Genomic DNA, 15477 nt, shown 5'->3' with positions numbered 1-15477 from the left:
TCTCAAGGCAATGATCTAGCTGACAGAACAGCTAAACAGACTGCTCAAACTCAAACATCCGACATGACAAAGACAATAGTCCCGACACCAACACATTGCATGATGGTTAAGGATCCCGCTCTTGACGTAATTGACATACAGACACATGCTACTCCAGATGAAATAAAGAAATGGACTGAGTTAGGAGGGATCCAAACGGATCAAGGATGGATGACGAAGGAAAAATCTGTGTGGTTCCTTCCTGATTCAATGGTCCAAGTCGTTATTAACACTGTACATAGTCCAGCACATCTAGGAGAAAAAGCTATGCTAGACAGCATCCAACACATTTGGTTCAACAAACATTTACGAGCAGCAGCTAAACAAAAAGTCCGTACCTGTATGATCTGTTGTCAGTTTAACCCAGGAAAAAGCATTCCCGTAGAACAGGGTGGATTTCAGCCTCCTGATCACCCTTTTGAAGTCCTCCAGATGGATTATATCCAGATGGAACGATGTCGAGGATTCAAATATGTTCTCGTAGTTGTCTGTGCTCTTTCCCGTTGGACAGAGGCATACCCGGTTTCAGATTACACTGCCCCGACTACTGCCAAACAGTTAGTTCGAGAATTCTTCCCACGGTACGGTTTACCACGTGTTGTCTACTCAGATAACGGCCAGCCGTTTTCCTCCGAACTAATGAAACACGTTTCACTCTTGTTAGGCTATCAGTGGAGATTCCACTGTGTCCGACACCCCGAGGCAGCAGGTCTCGTGGAACGACATAATCAAACTCTGAAAATTAGATTGTCTAAAATATGTAGAGAGAAAGGTGTCGACTGGGTAGTAGCCTTACCCGTTGCACTCTTTTACATGAGAATGGTAGCGCACTCTCGAACAGGGCTATCTCCTTATGAAGTGGTCTTTGGTAGACCACCAAATATGTGGGGGACGCCTATACCACGCAAAATAACTGATATTGACTGTAATATGCTGACATATTACTTGGCTTCCTTGATGTCTGCACTACAATCTTGTCGTTCACAGGTAGCTGCAGCTTTTCCCGACAACACTGAGGTGAAACCCCATGACGTAATTCCAGGAGATTTGGTCTTAGTGAGGAACTTTGATCGGAAGTCTCAGCTGGATCCTAGGTGGAGGTCGCCTCAGCTGGTATTGCTGACGACGAGGACAGCCGTAAAGATCGAAGGTCGAAAAGGCTGGATACATTCAAGTCATATCAAGAAATTTCATGGACTACCATCAGATGTAAACGACACACCTTGCGTGTCTTCCCCGAGTGACTCTAAACTTCCTTTGGTTGAATTAAATAGTCGTGAACTATATAAACTAAAACTCAGGTCTAACCAGTCAGGCAATTTGATTGTTTAAGTCCTCTCCAAGGTGAAGCGGTCGAATTTGTCTCTGACATGTATCCCTTAGACCTGTACAGAGAAAGAAACAAAAGGATAAAGCTGAAACGACATGCGTACTGTAAATCACTGCGTAGTCATTGCACAGTGACGTTATTAATTCTGTTTTTCCTAAGTCTTTTAATAATTACTGCAAGTATATTGTTGCACATATGTTATCCTATTTTTAGACATGTTTATAATGTTACTGCTGAACATTCTTTTAGTGAATTACCTCCGCATGAATTGTCATATAGATTTGCGCTGCGCAATAACACTTTTATTAGTATGTTACATCATTCCCATCAGGTTAGCAATGCTACAAATTGTTGGATATGTGGCCGACTCCCTCCCTATCAGAATTACAAAGGAATTCTACCTCTCTTTCCATACCCGTTCACACACAACGGCTCCTGTGGAGCATGGTTTAGTTTAATTAATTCCCAAGATTCGAACTCCGCAGTTTATCAAGACAACGGGGTATGGGGAAATCTGAACTTAGTTTTACTTAAAGTCTGCCACCCCAACAAGGAGGGACTTCCCAAAAGAACAGGAACTGATCTAGAAAATGAAGTATATGGATTAGGTAATTTTACGCTTAATCTCTTGATCTTGAATGTCGAATCCGAAGCTACTCCAATTTTGCCCGCCAAGCCAGTATTTCCAGTAAAAGGTGAATTATGTGTAAGAAAGAATGGTTCTATACATATGGGCCATAGTAGATGCACCACTGTAATAGAATTTAGTGATCAAGGCAAGTCGACATCTAGAGCTTCCCGCCATTCCTATTTTATATGTGGTCAGACGGCATATATACGTCTGCCTCTAGATTGGGATGGTACCTGCTACATCGGATTCCTTTTGCCACCTGTTTTTCTAGCTCCTCCTGATTATCACAGAAATACTCATTTAGTACACAATAGAGAAAGGAGAGATCTCCCAATAGTCGATTATACTGAAACAGCATGGGAAAAATACACAGATTTCAATAAAGGTCTCTTTCCCTATATAGGTACCGTTACTAATAGTAAGCTGATACGTAGATTAACTAGAACCCTTGAAGCAGTAGTGAACGAAACTATTTCCGCCTTAGGCAATTTAACAGAAGAGCAGTCTGCTATGCGGATTGTTGTGCTTCAAAATCGTCTTGTCCTTGACGTCATCCTGGCCGATAGGGGCGGAGCTTGTAGGGTCATCGGATCAAGTTGTTGCATTTTCATACCAGAAAATGCGCCATCTGTATATAAAGCCATAACTCGCCTTCATAAGATTGTAAGCCAGATACACCAGAGTCCAGGCACCTGGACTTGGTCCGGTTGGTTTTGGAGTGTATTATCTACCTTTGGATGGAAGGTCCTATCCTTCCTAGGTATTGGCTTTCTCATACTATTCAGTTGCTGTCTATGTCTACAATGTGGACCAGCGATCTGTGGTCTGTGTGCCACATCGTGTATTCCACCACCAAGATTTCATTCATCCCAGAAGAAAAAAGAAGAACAAATGATGCTATATGAACAGATCAACGGATTGATGAAGATTGATATCTCTTAACGGGCAAGTAGGGGACAAGGAGGGAATGTGGAAATATGGATTTTTCTGGTCAGTTATGTCCCCTATCTTGGACCCCAACGGTTTCATGTATAAATCACAAGTACATGTATGTTTCCTCCAGTTCCAGTTATGAAGACGCAAACACATGTGCGTCCACCGCCAACATGTCCTCTTTCAGATCCGCCATGAATGGGCCGGATATTCCATTCCTAAGTACGAAAGGCCACCGGCTTTATATGGTTCACTTATGCTATTTTTCAGTCCAGGCGAGTAGGCCCTGATTCTGCCATCAAGCCTTTTCCTGCCTTCTGCCTCTGAAAGCTCCAGTCTGAGCCTGCATCTGTGACCATGAACTTTGTCTCATTCCCTGCGCGGCTCACGGTGCCTGACATCAGCTTGCTGCCTGCCAAAAACTGTATTTCACCTTCAAAATTATCTGCTCCACTCCCTGCCCAATGCATTCCTGTCTAGTAGTTTAAGTAAACATTCTTCCAGCTACCGAGCAAAGGCCCGGCTTCTCTGTCTTTATGCAAGTAATTCATAGCCCTATTATCATGGAAGACTTCTGCCCTCGCATCTAGTGTAGACACTTAGACGCTTGTACACGCACTAACAGTCAGTATAGTCAGTATAGAATAAGATTCTACTCTAAGAGACCTCTCTTTTGGATAACATAGTTCTTTAAACATAGGATGTTAGATATGATTTGGGATTAGGTTGACTTGACCCTCCAGACATCTGTCGCCACATGTAGAGTTAAATGTCAAATCCCCTTCACCCCCTAGTCGCACGTCAATCATACGTCATGCTGCTGCGCGCGCATTTCTGCCAAGTATTTCTGCTGACATTGCAAAATTCTTTCATGGAACCACCCTATTATGACATCATACCTGATGACGTTCTTTAATTACACCCAGTTACGCCCACTTTTGCTACGCATGTATGTTCTATCTCTACTATCAATTGTTACGCCTCCTGCATTTGCTTCACTGTAATGCCTATTGTATAAAAGTGATTACTTATCAATAAAGTAGGCACTTCACTTCCTGAGCCTCCGTGGTGATGGAACCTGGAGTCCACGATTTCGAAATCGTCCATTGGAATAAAGCCCATTCCTAACCTCTAATATCACGGATTTTGCCTCTTATTTTACTGAGCTATTTTTATTATTTTTCTGTATCAAATTAAGTCCCGGTAATTAAATTATTTACCACACCCTGATCCTTCTGGTTTCCAGCCTTGGCACAACTGTGGCCCTAGTATAATGGTGGGCATTACTGGCATAATCCAGGCATCCGTGGTGCTATGGTGAGCATCCATTATGATATAATGGAGTAACCCACAATTGTCCATGGACCTGGGTAACGATTGGTATAGGAAACAACGGTTCTAGACTTCTTTAAAGCTACAATTCAGTTATGAAAAACATTCATTAGTCAAAGGGCATCCGGTACATTTGGGGAGTGTGAAAAAGGAAAGTGCTCGTGAGGTAGGACAGATATAAAGGAGAAGAATCCAAAAGGCAAATTCAATAACCAATCAATTACACATTCTGCTATCCTTAGTAAAACTGGTCGTGGTTCATAGTGGCACCAATTTTACAGATAGGCCTGACCCTTATGGATTTACAAATATTCATTTCATGATTTTCTGATAATGCACAGAGAACATTCATCTGTGAAAAGGAAGGCTAGGATGATATCAGGTACAAGCCTACAGGGGGCGAGTGTCGACATTTCGACCCTGGTGCAATGAGGGTAAATTATATCCTATGCAGGCGGGTCTTCCTCAGGGGCTGTATCCTGACTGTACCTCACCCTAGGTTGCCTCCCCTCCCCCCGTCCTGAGGAATGTTATGAATGTTTTTCGTAACTGAATTGTAGCTTTAAAGAAGTCTAGGACCATTGTTTCCTATACCAATGGTGAGCATCCTTGGCATATGAGTGTAATACCTGGGAATTCAAAGTAGTCTGTCCATATGAGGCATTCGTACATGGGAGTACATGATGATAATGACAAGCTTATGTTTTGAGAATGCGCATTTCTCAAAAACTGAAAACTGATTTTTTAAAGGCAGTTTTAGTTTTCAAAAATGGGGTTTCTTCTGGAAAATTGAGTTTGTTTGCCCACAGTGGAAAGTAGTATTAGATAGAAAAATGTGCATTTTCAGAAACTGGTGAATGATAATTCAAGCTGAGCTGGGGAGACGTACTGCTGTGCTTTTGTCCTTTGTGCCACTGGGCATGTCAAGATTTGAATGTTACTTCATAAGTCAAGGGGAGACATTTAATATTGAAGAACTTTTTCCCAGCATTTCTGCTGGTAACCGCACTTGGTATACTTGGGTGGTAACTACTGAAAATCTTGCTTTGGGTGGTCATAGTGTAGTCACTATTTTACAGGTATAAAATTTGCTAGTAGCTCAGGAAGACTTTCCTCGAGCAGAAGTAGCTCTCACTACAGAAAAGGTTGGAGACCCCTGAGCTAGAAAAACAGGTGGCAAAAGGAATCCGATGTAGCAGGTACCATCCCAATCTAGAGGCAGACGTATATATGCCGTCTGACCACATATAAAATAGGAATGGCGGGAAGCTCTAGATGTCGACTTGCCTTGATCACTAAATTCTATTACAGTGGTGCATCTACTATGGCCCATATGTATAGAACCATTCTTTCTTACACATAATTCACCTTTTACTGGAAATACTGGCATGGCGGGCAAAATTGGAGTAGCTTCGGATTCGACATTCAAGATCAAGAGATTAAGCGTAAAATTACCTAATCCATATACTTCATTTTCTAGATCAGTTCCTGTTCTTTTGGGAAGTCCCTCCTTGTTGGGGTGGCAGACTTTAAGTAAAACTAAGTTCAGATTTCCCCATACCCCGTTGTCTTGATAAACTGCGGAGTTCGAATCTTGGGAATTAATTAAACTAAACCATGCTCCACAGGAGCCGTTGTGTGTGAACGGGTATGGAAAGAGAGGTAGAATTCCTTTGTAATTCTGATAGGGAGGGAGTCGGCCACATATCCAACAATTTGTAGCATTGCTAACCTGATGGGAATGATGTAACATACTAATAAAAGTGTTATTGCGCAGCGCAAATCTATATGACAATTCATGCGGAGGTAATTCACTAAAAGAATGTTCAGCAGTAACATTATAAACATGTCTAAAAATAGGATAACATATGTGCAACAATATACTTGCAGTAATTATTAAAAGACTTAGGAAAAACAGAATTAATAACGTCACTGTGCAATGACTACGCAGTGATTTACAGTACGCATGTCGTTTCAGCTTTATCCTTTTGTTTCTTTCTCTGTACAGGTCTAAGGGATACATGTCAGAGACAAATTCGACCGCTTCACCTTGGAGAGGACTTAAACAATCAAATTGCCTGACTGGTTAGACCTGAGTTTTAGTTTATATAGTTCACGACTATTTAATTCAACCAAAGGAAGTTTAGAGTCACTCGGGGAAGACACGCAAGGTGTGTCGTTTACATCTGATGGTAGTCCATGAAATTTCTTGATATGACTTGAATGTATCCAGCCTTTTCGACCTTCGATCTTTACGGCTGTCCTCGTCGTCAGCAATACCAGCTGAGGCGACCTCCACCTAGGATCCAGCTGAGACTTCCGATCAAAGTTCCTCACTAAGACCAAATCTCCTGGAATTACGTCATGGGGTTTCACCTCAGTGTTGTCGGGAAAAGCTGCAGCTACCTGTGAACGACAAGATTGTAGTGCAGACATCAAGGAAGCCAAGTAATCTGTCAGCATATTACAGTCAATATCAGTTATTTTGTGTGGTATAGGCGTCCCCCACATATTTGGTGGTCTACCAAAGACCACTTCATAAGGAGATAGCCCTGTTCGAGAGTGCGCTACCATTCTCATGTAAAAGAGTGCAACGGGTAAGGCTACTACCCAGTCGACACCTTTCTCTCTACATATTTTAGACAATCTAATTTTCAGAGTTTGATTATGTCGTTCCACGAGACCTGCTGCCTCGGGGTGTCGGACACAGTGGAATCTCCACTGATAGCCTAACAAGAGTGAAACGTGTTTCATTAGTTCGGAGGAAAACGGCTGGCCGTTATCTGAGTAGACAACACGTGGTAAACCGTACCGTGGGAAGAATTCTCGAACTAACTGTTTGGCAGTAGTCGGGGCAGTGTAATCTGAAACCGGGTATGCCTCTGTCCAACGGGAAAGAGCACAGACAACTACGAGAACATATTTGAATCCTCGACATCGTTCCATCTGGATATAATCCATCTGGAGGACTTCAAAAGGGTGATCAGGAGGCTGAAATCCACCCTGTTCTACGGGAATGCTTTTTCCTGGGTTAAACTGACAACAGATCATACAGGTACGGACTTTTTGTTTAGCTGCTGCTCGTAAATGTTTGTTGAACCAAATGTGTTGGATGCTGTCTAGCATAGCTTTTTCTCCTAGATGTGCTGGACTATGTACAGTGTTAATAACGACTTGGACCATTGAATCAGGAAGGAACCACACAGATTTTTCCTTCGTCATCCATCCTTGATCCGTTTGGATCCCTCCTAACTCAGTCCATTTCTTTATTTCATCTGGAGTAGCATGTGTCTGTATGTCAATTACGTCAAGAGCGGGATCCTTAACCATCATGCAATGTGTTGGTGTCGGGACTATTGTCTTTGTCATGTCGGATGTTTGAGTTTGAGCAGTCTGTTTAGCTGTTCTGTCAGCTAGATCATTGCCTTGAGAAATGATATCAGTAACTTTCGTATGAGCTTTACATTTCATAATTGATATTGCAGTGGGTAGATGTATTGCATCTAATAAGGCATGAATGAGGGGTCCGTGCTGAATGTGGGCACCGTGAGAAGTTAAATAACCTCTCTCTCGCCACAGCACGCCGAAGTCATGTACAACTCCGAATGCATAACGTGAATCAGTGTATATGTTGACTTTTTTATTTGTGGCTTGAATACAGGCTTGTGTCAGAGCGATGAGCTCTGCTGCTTGAGCGGACAAGGTATTTATACAATTTGTTTCAATGATTTCAGCGTCTGTTGTGACTGCATAAGCGGCCACTAACTCTCCTGTACCTGTTCTCATACATGAACCATCTACATACAACGTCAGGTCTGGGTCTGACAATGGAACGTCTGTCAAACCTTGCCTGGGTTTCGTCGTGATAGTGATAACTTCAATACAATCATGTGCAAGTGGGTCTGTTCCATTTACAGGTAACAGTGTGGCAGGATTCAATGTACTACAACGTCTGATTTCTATATGTGGCTGAAACAATGTTAATTCGTAACCAGTGAGTCGTGCTATAGTCAAGTGTTGTGTTTGTGTGCGGTTCAAGAGAACCTCTACTGCATGTGGTACTTGTACTGTCAATGGATGTCCTAACACTATGGCATCGCTTTGTCTAATTGCTAAAGCTGTTGCTGCCACTGATTTCAGGCACGCAGGCAGAGCCTGAGCTACGGGATCTAATGTACTAGAAAAATAAGCACACGGTTTGTGTGATCCTGCTTGTTCCTGTGTGAGTACTGACAAAGCAGTACCTTCGCGTTCTGTAACAAAGAGCGTAAATTGTTTGCTGTAACATGGTGTTGCTAGGACAGGTGCTTGACATAAAGCTTTCTTTAAACTTTCAAAAGCGTGTGTATGTTCCTGAGTCCAAGGGAGAACAGTCGATGTGGCTACCTCCTGTGTTGTCAATTGAATGAGTGGTTTTGCTAGAAATGCATACTGAGGGATCCACTGCCTACAATATGAGGTGAGGCCTATGAAAGCCCGTACCTCCTTTTGTGTCTTGGGTATTGGCATATTTGCAATTAGCTGGATGCGATCTGGTGTAAGCTGCCTTCCCTCCTTGGACAGCGAGTGACCAAGGTAAACAACTCGCTGGACACAGAATTGCAGCTTAGAAGGGGACACCTTGTGTCCCTTTTCGGCCAAAAATTGTAATACCGTCAGTGATGCTTTCTCACATTCAGGTTCGTTTCTAGCGGTGATCAGCAGATCATCGACATATTGAAGCAGGGCAGTGTTGACTGGCATGTGTATACTGTCAAGTTCTCGTTTCAGTGCTTGGCTATAGATGCTGGGGCTTTCTGTAAATCCTTGAGGTGCGCGTGTGAATTTAAAGCTTCGTCCATTTAAACTAAATCCGAACAAGTATTGGCTTTCCGGATCTATTGGGACGCTGAAAAAGGCATTCTTGAGATCAATTACAGTAAAGAATGTTGCTTCGGAATCAATAGCTGTCAGTAATGAAGAGATGTCTGGAACTACGGGGTATTGTGGTACAATACATTTATTTAATTCGCGCAGATCAATAACCAATCGATATACTGGTGGAGCCTTTGGATCAGTTCGTTTAAGAATCAGAATTATCGGTGAATTACATACATTGGAGTCGGTCTCCACAACCACTCCTTGGCCAATAAGCTCGTCAATGATTTGCAGTAAAGCCACTACAGCATCTGGGGGTAACTTGTATTGTCGCATTCGTGGTAGTACCACTCCTGCCTTTAGTGTGACTCGATATGGTGTAATGTTCATGCAACCAACATCTGTAGGGCCTTGTGCCCATAAATGTGTGGGTAAAGTCTGTAGTCGGGAATCCATGTCTCGGGACACATAGTGCCCTTTGAAATCTCGTAAAAACAATCTTACTCCTTCCGGAGAACAACATATTATAGCTCCTAGAGCTTTCAAAGTTTTTATACCTAACAAGTTTTCTGGGCATGATTTAGTAAGCAATAAATCTGTAGTTCGGGTCAAAGGTCCTATCGTAAGTGGAAGAGGCTGTGATACTTCATTAACAATAGGTTTTCCTGAAAAACCAAGGGAAATATTCTGTGAGCCTGAGAGGGGTGCCCCTGGAACTTCACTACGTTTTATAGTTGTTCGACTTGCCCCTGTATCAAGTAAAAATTTTCTATCTTGGCCTAATAGTTCACTATGTACATAAGGTCCTTCTTGGTCTACAGGGACCTCGATAAGGGGTAAGTCAACTTCCCTCTCTAGGCTGGTTCATGCGTATCGTTGATAATCAGGATAGTCATACTGTGCGGTCTGGTACAGCTGTCGTGTCGTTGTTTGTGTGGCAGCAACAGGCAGCGCTGGTGCAGCTGGCACAAACTGTATAGACTGTTGTGGAGCTGGCATGGACTGGGCATGCTGCGGTGCTCCTTGTTCATTCTGATCCTGTCTAGGTGGCCGTGGTCTTTCTTGTGTTTTACCTGTGGCGATATTACGCTTCAAGACTGGGCAATCGTGTATGTAATGACCTGGTTGCTTACAATAGTTGCATGTCCCTTTTACAGGTCCTGCTGAATCACCGGACTGTGTCGTACCCTTTTTATGACCTTCAGCTGGAACTGTCTGGGAGACTAGCATTTTCATTTTTGTGTCTTTCATGCGTCTCTGCTCATGTTCTTGTTCCTCTCTAATTCTATTGTAATGGTACTGTAACATTTGTAACATTTGTGATGGGGTATTACCTTGCCAGGTACTCTCGAATTTTAATACTCTATTCTTCACCTGGGGCAAGGAATTTTCAACTAATTTTGTCACAAACAGATGTGGGTATGACTCGCTACTTGCTTTTATACCACTATTTATACCAAAACATTTTTCGAATCGGGCATAGAAATCACTAGTGTCTTCATCTTGCTTTTGTTTACAGGCTGAGATTGCACCCCAGTCTTCCTTTTTCGTGGTTAATAAACGTGGCAGTACCTGTACTAGTAAACCTGGTAGTGCTTTAGTTTTATCCCCAAGCCCTGCTCCTGCAGTTCGGGCCTTTTCTTCTGCTTCTAAGGCTGTCCATTCTATCTTTTGGTCTCCCACCTCCCACTCTTTTTCCTTGAGTTTTTCATAAATGCCAGCAGGCATTAATACCTTTAATATTGTCATAATGTCGGGATAGGTATACTCTCCCATGAGTAACATGTCTTTAATTTCTCGGTGGAAACCCGCTGGGTCTTTGTCATGACTGGGTACCACTTTCTTCATTTCTAACAATTCTATTTTCGATATGGGCGTATATACATATACACGTTTAAACTGATTGTCCTCGCCCTTTATAGGGTGTACTTCTCGTAAGGGATTCTGTCTGTCCATGTAATACGTCGTTCTTTCCTTGATGGGCAGTGAGACATGTTCTGGGCAGACAAAAAGAATGTACTGCTTTCTTGATTCTAGTATTTCTCTAATTAACTTAGTACCTGAACCTCTCCATCTATTCGTGAGTAATTCAGTCAATATATCAGGTAAAGGACCAGGATCGGAATGTTGGCTTTTATAAAGTATAAGAAGTTGTTGAATCATATAAATCCCAGCTAAACGCTGTTCATCTGGGGTGAGGTTCAAAAATGTGTGTGCTACTGTATCATCGCCATATTTTCCGGGACTGTCAACCCAATGAACGGCTGACCTGGCTAATTCTTGTTCATCCATAGAATCGAGTAAATGATAACCCCTTCGTTCTCGGAGTAATTTGTCAGCGGCTTGGAACGAATGCTCGGGGGACCTTATATTTATTATAGGTGTTTGGAAATTCCGGTTATTATCTGGACATACCGGACGTATCGGGTCAGTGAAACATCTAGTACTATTACAAGATCTTCCTCTACCTACATAGGCTATGGTTTCTGACTGTCCTGTGGGCAGTCCTGATCCTTCCTCCTCCTCATTTTGTTCAAACTCGTCTACCGCTAATCTCTCTTCGTGTAGGCGTTCTATTTCTTTACGGATCTTTCGGCACATGGCTATTATACATTTTTGCCTATCATGTCTCCCTTCTGATATATTCTGGCTCCATCTGGTAAGGGTTTGCATTATTTCCGGATCTACCCCCGGTCGGTCTTGATTTCTGATTACACAATTTATGAGGAAACGTAACAGTTCCCCCTGTATCTCCACTTTCTGGTATTCCATAGCTCTGTTAATACATTCAGAATCTCGCCCTGTTTGGACATAATGATATATATTGTCTAAATGCATAGTCATTCCTGGTAGCTTTCCTAAATACACCGTAGCTCGTCTGATACGTAATGATGCCAGGATCATTTCGTCCTCTTTTCCGGGCACAGGGTCATATCTACAATCTACAAGAAGTTCCTTAAGCGTGCGGGAATTTATGAGTTTGGGGGTACGTGGATGTGCTGATTCTTGAAAAGTAAGTTTATTTATTCTGGGTGGCGTAGAAAAAATGTTGGTAGCACCTCCGGTAGCCCCGTCTGGGGTATCGGACGTGAAAGGATTCGTTGAACGTGATACAGCAACTATAGGTGTGGACACAGCTGTAGGAGCAGCTGTAGGAACAGATGTGGAAACAGATGTGCTTGCCGGAACTTGTGTCAGGATTTGATGCTGTAAGGATACAGATACAGGATCTTGGCGTTGAACCTCCCCGGCAGACGGTCTATGTGGGGCGGGGTTAGCATACTCGGGAGCTGCGTCATCTAAATATGTGGAAAGAAAAACATCTTCTGCTGTTCTAGGATGCCCCTTAGGATGCATTTTTATTGGGAACAATGGGGGTGGCAAGTCTTTTGGTATCTCCGGAGTAGCCTTAGGTAATCCCTCGGCCATAAGGGGATACATACCATTCATAAGGGCATTTCTTTGTCTGTCTACTTGTTCTGATTTCACTCGTGTACCTTCTTTAATTAATAGATTTTCTCGGACTTTATTTGAATTTTCCTTACTCCTCTCTTCCTGTCTACGTGCTTTTTCTGTACGTCTATACGATGCTTTACGCCATAATTCAATGGCGTCTTTCTGTGACTGTCTGGCTTTCCTTTTCCATAATTCTTCCTCTATTTTCACGATGCAATCTGCATCCCAGGTCCCAGCTGCGGGCCACCTCTGACTTTCTGGTAATTCCTTAGTGTAGTCTACCCATAGATCAAGAAATAATATGGCGTCTAGGCCATGTTTATGATACATGAAGTACCCTGGAGTGTCCCTAGGAGGAATGGGAACAGCTTCTTCGAGTACCCCTTTTCTAGTTGTGATCTGTCTTAGTTTCGAAAAGAGCGGCATATTGAGAACTGATCTGATACTTGGTCTTGAACAAACTTAATACTATAAACACAATAATGAACAGTCATTCATACCACAATATGCAGGACGTATTAACACATTTAACATTTAACGTTTTAAATGAGCAACAATGATGATGACGATCTAAGAAAACTTAATCACAAAACATAATCCTCGGCATTAACTGAATTATTCTGAATTTATATACTTGATATACTAGATATACTGCTAAACAGTACAGATACACTGCTAAAACAGTGCAGACCGGATTTGTGTACCCAAACCCGTCTGGACCGGCACAACTTATGTGCACGCCAGAACGCCTCCCCAGTAATGGTACTCACCGGGTAGCTCGGAACGGAAGGCCTCGGAACGGAACTGAACTGAACTGGACTGGACTCGACTCGAAAACTTCGGAAACTTCGGAACATCGGAAACCTCGGAACTTCGGAACTTGGTGGGCCTCTGTATACCTCGGATCTTGCTCTCTCAGCTAGGCTCTGGTCGGGATACTTCGCACTTCTCACCGCCTCGTCTGGGTGTTGATCGCAGCCTCAGTCGCCCCCGCTTGACCGGAGGGAGATACAGGAAATCCTGCTGGTACGCGTTGTTGTCCGCCCAGCTGTGGCAGGAGACCGGGCCTGCAACGCACCGCCGGCGCGTGAGATGAGAAAGTGTCCCTGTTCGGGCGCCATTCATGTGGTAAATAATTTAATTACCGGGACTTAATTTGATACAGAAAAATAATAAAAATAGCTCAGTAAAATAAGAGGCAAAATCCGTGATATTAGAGGTTAGGAATGGGCTTTATTCCAATGGACGATTTCGAAATCGTGGACTCCAGGTTCCATCACCACGGAGGCTCAGGAAGTGAAGTGCCTACTTTATTGATAAGTAATCACTTTTATACAATAGGCATTACAGTGAAGCAAATGCAGGAGGCGTAACAATTGATAGTAGAGATAGAACATACATGCGTAGCAAAAGTGGGCGTAACTGGGTGTAATTAAAGAACGTCATCAGGTATGATGTCATAATAGGGTGGTTCCATGAAAGAATTTTGCAATGTCAGCAGAAATACTTGGCAGAAATGCGCGCGCAGCAGCATGACGTATGATTGACGTGCGACTAGGGGGTGAAGGGGATTTGACATTTAACTCTACATGTGGCGACAGATGTCTGGAGGGTCAAGTCAACCTAATCCCAAATCATATCTAACATCCTATGTTTAAAGAACTATGTTATCCAAAAGAGAGGTCTCTTAGAGTAGAATCTTATTCTATACTGACTATACTGACTGTTAGTGCGTGTACAAGCGTCTAAGTGTCTACACTAGATGCGAGGGCAGAAGTCTTCCATGATAATAGGGCTATGAATTACTTGCATAAAGACAGAGAAGCCGGGCCTTTGCTCGGTAGCTGGAAGAATGTTTACTTAAACTACTAGACAGGAATGCATTGGGCAGGGAGTGGAGCAGATAATTTTGAAGGTGAAATACAGTTTTTGGCAGGCAGCAAGCTGATGTCAGGCACCGTGAGCCGCGCAGGGAATGAGACAAAGTTCATGGTCACAGATGCAGGCTCAGACTGGAGCTTTCAGAGGCAGAAGGCAGGAAAAGGCTTGATGGCAGAATCAGGGCCTACTCGCCTGGACTGAAAAATAGCATAAGTGAACCATATAAAGCCGGTGGCCTTTCGTACTTAGGAATGGAATATCCGGCCCATTCATGGCGGATCTGAAAGAGGACATGTTGGCGGTGGACGCACATGTGTTTGCGTCTTCATAACTGGAACTGGAGGAAACATACATGTACTTGTGATTTATACATGAAACCGTTGGGGTCCAAGATAGGGGACATAACTGACCAGAAAAATCCATATTTCCACAAGGGATAAGACCACATATCAGTCATGACCATTAATATGCCAGGAATAGGTACATATAGGCCAGTCATGCTCAGAGTAGGTCTATGATGGCTGCCAGCATACCACAACTAGACCAAAAATACTAAAATAGTCAAGGATGACCATTATTATGCCACTGGCACTATTATGTCAGGAATGGTCAGAATTATGCCAAATATAACACTCTTATGATGGGGCTAGCATATATATTTGGTGGTTCTTGGCACCAGCCATATTTTCAGGAAGCAATAGTGTTTATTATGGGCACACACATAAATGTTGATGATTCTCTTAATTTTCTCTGGTCTGGATCATTCCCTGTTCTCCTCAGGTCTTGAGCTGATCATGCATCTAACTGACACATTTTCACTCTGACTCCTGAAGTCCCGCACTTTGGTGGGTCAGCACTGATTACAACTCAGGCTACTGCTGCCATACTTTTTTTGATGGTGCATTGTTCACACACATGTTGTGACTGATAAAGGAGGGACTACAACATGGTCAATCTCCTTGTGGCTTAATTATATTGAGATTGGATACTGACTGTCATGTAGCAGGTCCTTTAAGCC

General features: G+C 43.0%; 1 protein-coding gene across 2 annotated transcripts in view; it reads right to left on the bottom strand.

Annotated features, from left to right (window-relative positions):
- The window catches only part of GRM3 (glutamate metabotropic receptor 3), a 1313590-nt gene that overhangs the window by 898005 nt on the left and 400108 nt on the right, over nt 1-15477 (bottom strand). The gene's annotated exons all lie outside the window — the stretch shown is intronic.

The sequence above is a fragment of the Triturus cristatus genome, chromosome 4_1 (assembly GCF_964204655.1).
Source record: "Triturus cristatus chromosome 4_1, aTriCri1.1, whole genome shotgun sequence".
NCBI lineage: Eukaryota > Metazoa > Chordata > Amphibia > Caudata > Salamandridae > Triturus > Triturus cristatus.
The sequence above is the reverse complement of the archived record's forward strand: the minus strand, read 5'-3'. Positions and strand labels throughout refer to the sequence as shown.